We start from the raw sequence: 6,500 nt of genomic DNA on the forward strand, positions 1-6,500 counted from the left end.
GATCCTCCAGCTGCTGCTGAATCACGAGGATTAAATCTGAATTTCTCTCGGAAAAGTGACGTGCAAACGCACCCATAAGTATACAATTTTCTCTTTAGTTTAAATGGATAAATAATGCATTTAGTAATTTAAAATCTGTCATGAAAGCTATAAATAAAAAAGTAGGTAAATTTTCTTAGTTTCATTGTTTATTTATATCTTATAAAAATTTTCGACTTACTAAAGTTTACTATCATATACTCACACCTTACAGTCTTCTTAACAAACAATGTATTAAGATTCAGACTTGAAAAGTTACTGTTAATTTTATACTGCATTTATATTTCACAATAAGAACAAAAGTGAAAGATCTTTCAGAGTTAGCTTTTTGTGAGTGATTGTGAAACAAAGACTGAAAGAGGGAGCCAGTATGTGTGTATGTGTTACTTAATCTGATTTAATCCCAGTCAAGAGAGTCAGGAGGTCCTGTGATGTCATGGGCTCAGTAGTTCTGTAGAAAAGGGGATCAGACGGAGGATAATAAAGAGCAAAACTGCAAAAAAAAAAAAAATCAAATAATGAAATAATCAAGATGCAACGGACAACCTATTGCTTTTTAACATTATCAATGCCGAGTAAACATCATGTACAAGCTGCTGTGCGGGGGCCGTATTAAATTGCATAAGTGTTTGTGTGAAAACACTCTTGCAAATGTAATTGAACCATGGAAAACTGTCAGGGAGGAGGAGCTGAAACTGAAAGAATCACCCAGGCAGGAAAGTGACGTGGGGAGGTCTGATTATGTCAGCAAATTACCACAATAACAGCTAACTGAACCACGATCAAAACTACATTTAGAAAATGTAATTTCTGTAAATACAAGAACATCTAAAAATACTTATTTCTGAAAGCTCTAACTCATATTTTATATGCATTTCTGCAGTCCATGCCTTACAATTCTCCCTGAAATTTTTAATTTCCTTGTTCTGCAGTCAATTCAAGTTTGTTTCCATGTTGCTTCATTTTCTTCCACGCTTTTCCTTTTACTCAACTTTGCAATAATACGCTTTTTTTAGTAATCCTTGCTTGGCAAAACGCCCACATTATTAAAAAGCACTGGCAGAAAATGGGTTTTCATAATACTTCTTCTTAATGGGTATAAAATATTAAATGAAAAAACAAAGGAGAAATGTTTCAAGCTGGTTATTTTTGATAGTTTTTGTTTAGCGTACAACATCTGAAGCTGAAGTTTAATGAACCCGGTTGTTGTAATGTTCATTCTTTTTCTTAATAAACTGGATATTTTATTAAAATAGTGTTCATTTCCATCTGCTACACTGTGAGCCAGTATTTCCATTTACTCATTTAAAAGAGTAAGTGGTAAAATGTACCTTTTATATTAGCAATTTTTGATGGTGGTCGACTCAGCAAAGGAGAGTGCAACCCCTCTGTGTTTTAGATGTTCTGCTTTTGTTTTCTAAATACAACATTTAAGAACATTTAATGATCACCTTTGAATAAGGATGTTGGAATGTAATACTGATCTCAGGCCACCAGTGGGCAGATTTAAACTAAATATGTATCCAGCAGAGACCCTCCAGTCAAAGAAACTTTGAGGTTTTCCAATCTGAACTAAGCTGATCAGGCTGGTTGGCTGCAGGATTGACCATCTGGTTTCTGAAAACATCATTACGGATTTGCAGTGAGATGCTGTGGTGACAATGATGGAGGACAGGTTTTTACTTTGAGTGACTGACGACTTGAAGGATGCTGAATAGAGACAAGAGACGCACTGACTGTTACACGTCTGAGCTTATTCTTTAAGAACAACCCATTACTTTCAAGTCTGTAATGTTGCCATATCTTCTTTTCTTGTTTTGTAACTTTAGAACCACATAATTCAATGTATTTTAATGGCTCTTTAAGTGATATAATATGTAAATGAAGTCATGAATGACTATAAAACAAGGGCTTTGTTAGAAATGTTTATTATATTATCTTATATTCACTGTGTTTGATGTGTGAAGTTGTTGTACTGTTTCTCCCCATTGTTCTGTGAGTTTTCAGCTCCTGCCTCGCAGCAGAAGGAATTAACAGGAACTGAACTCAACCGTCAGCCTGTAGGTGAGGCGCGTCTGTACTCAATATAACAGAAGAAATAACTGAATAAACGGCAAACTATGTAACTGACTTGAGATAACAGAATAAGCTATAAGGAAATAAAAAGAAATGGTACGACAGAACTTGCTACAGGGCGGATAGGAGATTGTAACTGAAGCAGGCTCCTGTCCGTTTTCCTTGCAACAAAATCTACACTCCCTTGTCTTTCTCCTTTTTGTGTGGTGTTTAAGTGTTTTAGGTCGTTTGAACCTGACAGGCTTCATCAAGAAAGTCCCAATCTGAGTTCCAATCTCTGCATGGACTCTGTCTTTCTGCACAGAGTTTGGATATTATCAATGCCTGGGATTTCTGCTGGGGTGAAATTTCAAAAACACGTCTCATAGGTTATTTGGTCTTTTTCTTGCTCTTAGGAATGATGAGTATGTACATGCATGATTGTGTGTCCTGTGTATCTGTTTTGCTCTGTCCATGGTGTGGCCTGTCTCTCTCCAATTGACTACTAGCGATAGGCACCAGAGAGAATTGAGGACTGATGAATCATTGTAAAGCAGAAGGAAAATTACTTATTTTTTAAAAACGTTTTTCAAAACTCAGATTTCAATATGATGGTAAGCATTTGAATTCTGTCTCTCCCATTCAACACGTGGTTGGAGGATATCCTGCTACATCTGAGACTGACATTTTTGTGCATTTTTCTCTACAAAATAGCCCAGTCAGGGGGAATGGAGGGAGTTTTCAAGTCTTGCCACAGATTCTCATTTGGATACTTTGGATCATTTTACTACAAGAATATTCTTAATGATCCATATAATTTTATTGTAGCTCTGGTTGTATTTTGTTGGACAATCTCAAATATTTTGCTACAGGTTTTTGACCTGACCTGATTCCCTGATGAGAAGCATCCCCACAGCATGATGCTGCAACTACCAAATTTCAAAGTGGAAATAGTCTAGTCAGTGCACTGTGCAGTATTAATTTCCATCATCTTCTTTCACATGTTTGATGATTCCCCTTCATAAATGTTGGCAAACAACAATCAGGCCAGATTTATAAAGTAAACAACTATTAGTTCAATAAATCAGACCGATGCTTCTCAGATTGAAAATGATTTAAAAAAATGGCCTCTACTTTTATAGCGCTTAGAAAGATCTTTTATAAAACAGCCTTTAAGTAGGTATTAAACATACTTTTCATTAAGATGTGGTAATTAGTCTGATGTAACATGAAAATCGTTCTGCAGTACATTTAAAAGTCATTGTAATTACTAGAAACAGATATTTGACTGACTGTTCACTAACGTCAGTCATTACAGACTGACATTAGTGAACATTAACCTGAAAAACCAGGAGCTTAAATATTGAGGCAGGGGTAGAAAAGGACAAAGCAACCAGAAAAACTAATCAGAGGAAGCAGGGAAGCAGAGGGAAAAAGACTAATGAACACAGAGGGAGCTGAACTGGGACCCAAAAGGATCTGAAGAAAAAGGCTGACAATAATCCAAGAGAAATGCATTAAATTTACACAGAACAAAGGAATTACGGTAACTCGTATGTCAAGACCTTTCAAACAAAAACGAACACAGAGAAATGAACTGAATATGGGAAGACTTGAAAATGATCAAAATGCAAACACAAATTAAAAACAAAACAAGCACAGGTGGATGGTCAAACAATGTGTCATTTATCTAAATAATGTGTTTCACTCAGTGGATTGACACTAAAATTAATTCAATTTTCAATAATATCCTAATTTATTGAATATGGCTGTAGTTGTCCTGTCAACCTGAGCTGGAGATCTCTGTAGCTCCCCCATAATCACCATGGGCATCTTGGATGCTTCTGTGATTAATGCTCTTCTTGATCCTCTTAGTGGGTCTGCAGTTTATATTTTCTGAAAGCCTTGAAAGCGTTAGACATCATTCTATAACCTAACTGTGTAATAGTTCCTTGGAAAGTAAATTTCTTTTTCTTTTTTTCATTTTCACAAAAAAATCCCAAGTAATATTAAAAAAATGATCTCGCTGCTTCTGTTATGCTCCAGATAGGCCTGAGACTGGCCGATCTGAACTCTGCAGATGGTACAAACTGAACCTCACGAGTAACACGTTCCAGATTGTATCATGGTAACACAAAGTCCAGATGAAGTGCTGCAGAATATGAGGGAAACATGCATCCCTCAGAACAGTGTGTTCTCTGCAGACTCACTTTAGGTTCAGGCCCACAAGACAGATTTCACTGATGGATCATTTTGGACAGCGGAATCTGCTGAATCAACTCCAGAATAGAAACCAAAGAGCTGCTGGACCTAAAAGTGGAGACTGGATGACTGGATGATCCATTTTTCATATTCAGGATCACCGCATCAAGGCAACTTCAGCTTGGTCACTAATTTATACATCTACATATATTTCAGGATATTCTGAATCCTTTCATACAATCAAAAAATAGTGTAAAAATAATTGTTTCAATAGTACAACATGTCCAAAAAAATTTTGTCTTATGGCTCAATGTATAGGAAAGCTACAATTTCAACTTCATTTGTGTCCACAGGTAAAATGTTACACTCCTTGCTTTATGACCTCATGTTGTAGCTCGTGCAAAGCATAATAGATGTATGAAATAAATGTAAAAATATAGATAATTCTTCTGGAACTTATGATAGACTAAATTCACATTGAAGAGTGAAAAATGTTTTTGAGAAATAAAAGTTGAACCACTTCACCAATACATCTTTTAAAATCACATCAGAGTGGAAACTTCCTCTTAGGTGTTTCCATGGTGTCATCATAGGTTTTCTGTAGTTACGCTCTGAATCTTTTAAAATGTATTTTATCTGCTTGAAAGATTGCTAATCTTGTTAAACACTACCTCTAACAATGCTGCAGGATAAACTCCTGATTTGGATATTGAGGGGGTTGGAGGTGGGCGAAACAGGGGATCAATAACTCATCACAAGTTGAGATGCAGGTTGGTCCAGCAACCATTTGTCACCTACAAAAATGTCCGCCCATTTAATCAAGCCTACTGTATGCTGAGGACAGTCAACTGGCTGGCAATTTGTCAGGCGGTTTGTTCAGAAACAGGCTAATTAATGAAATGAAAGGGGAAAGCAAAGACGGCCAGGAGGAGGTTAGGGAGCTGTTAGGCATTTATGTGTGGGAGGATTTGTCACATTGTGACTGTCTACTGATTGCTGATGCAGAAAATAAAGACATGCAGAAAAAAGAAAGCTGATTTTCTGCAGGAAGACGTAGTCAAATCGTGACGACACTAAACTCCATCTTGCTCTTTCCAGACCGTCTTCATCAAATCTGACAGAGCTTGATTTATTGACTGATGGGGGTGGAATACTGATGGATGAAACAACTTTTAGATTTGTATTTGTAAAATCTAAAAAAAAGAAAGAAAAAGTATTGTTTTACTTGAACCTTATGCTCTGCTTTGTGATGGTTTATAAAATCCCTTCAAGAAACATTGTAGTTTGTGGCTGTAAAGTGGCAAAGTGTGAAAAATTAAGGAAAGATTCAGCTCACTGTAAATGGGATCTTAGCTTAATTTAGGGGCTCAAACAATTTTTCATTTCACATCTGACCGAAACTAAACCTAGATTTTTTTGTTTTACAAGCACAAAATCAAAACAGCTAAATATTTCAGATTATTGGAGCCAACAGCTTAGTGTTACCCAAAGTTTAGTTTGATTTCTATTTTTCCCCAAAAGATAAATCATTTAGTGTGTATTATGTCTAAGGTCAGTATTTAATACTTAATTAACTGATTGGTAAATTGATCCACAGCTGCTCACATCATACAGTTATACATTTCTTTCAACACCTTACATACAAAAGATGTTAACTCTTTCCTAACATTTTATGGTTTTATTAATTACATTTTTTAAAAGAAAACATTTACATATTTAGTGGTAGCAACAGAGCTTTAATCTATCTAAGCAAGAAATAAAGATAGCATTTTATACATAATAATAAAGCACATGTTGGAATCTATGCATATCATACCATAGTTGCAGAAAAGCAAACTGAATTTGTCTTTTAAATCAATTAATTAATCAATATGAATTTATGGAACACATTTCAACAGGAAAGTGTAACGCAAGGTGTTTTTAGAAAGAGTAAAAGACAAACATGAAACCATTAAAGCTGCTCGATACACACTCACTAGGAATAATCAGTAAGTTGAAAGACTAAAATATAACAATGTAAAAAAACGATGTGATAAGTTAAAAGAGAGCGATAAATAAGTCAATCAATCACAGGGGGTGAAGAACTCACAAATACACCACAGATCAGCAAGGAAACATGTTACAAAGAAAGTGTTACATATGCATATATAATACTTTCATGCAAATATATCATATTTATATAAGAATGAAAGAACTTACACAAC

This window comes from Gambusia affinis, linkage group LG05 (assembly GCF_019740435.1).
Source record: "Gambusia affinis linkage group LG05, SWU_Gaff_1.0, whole genome shotgun sequence".
Lineage (NCBI taxonomy): Eukaryota > Metazoa > Chordata > Actinopteri > Cyprinodontiformes > Poeciliidae > Gambusia > Gambusia affinis.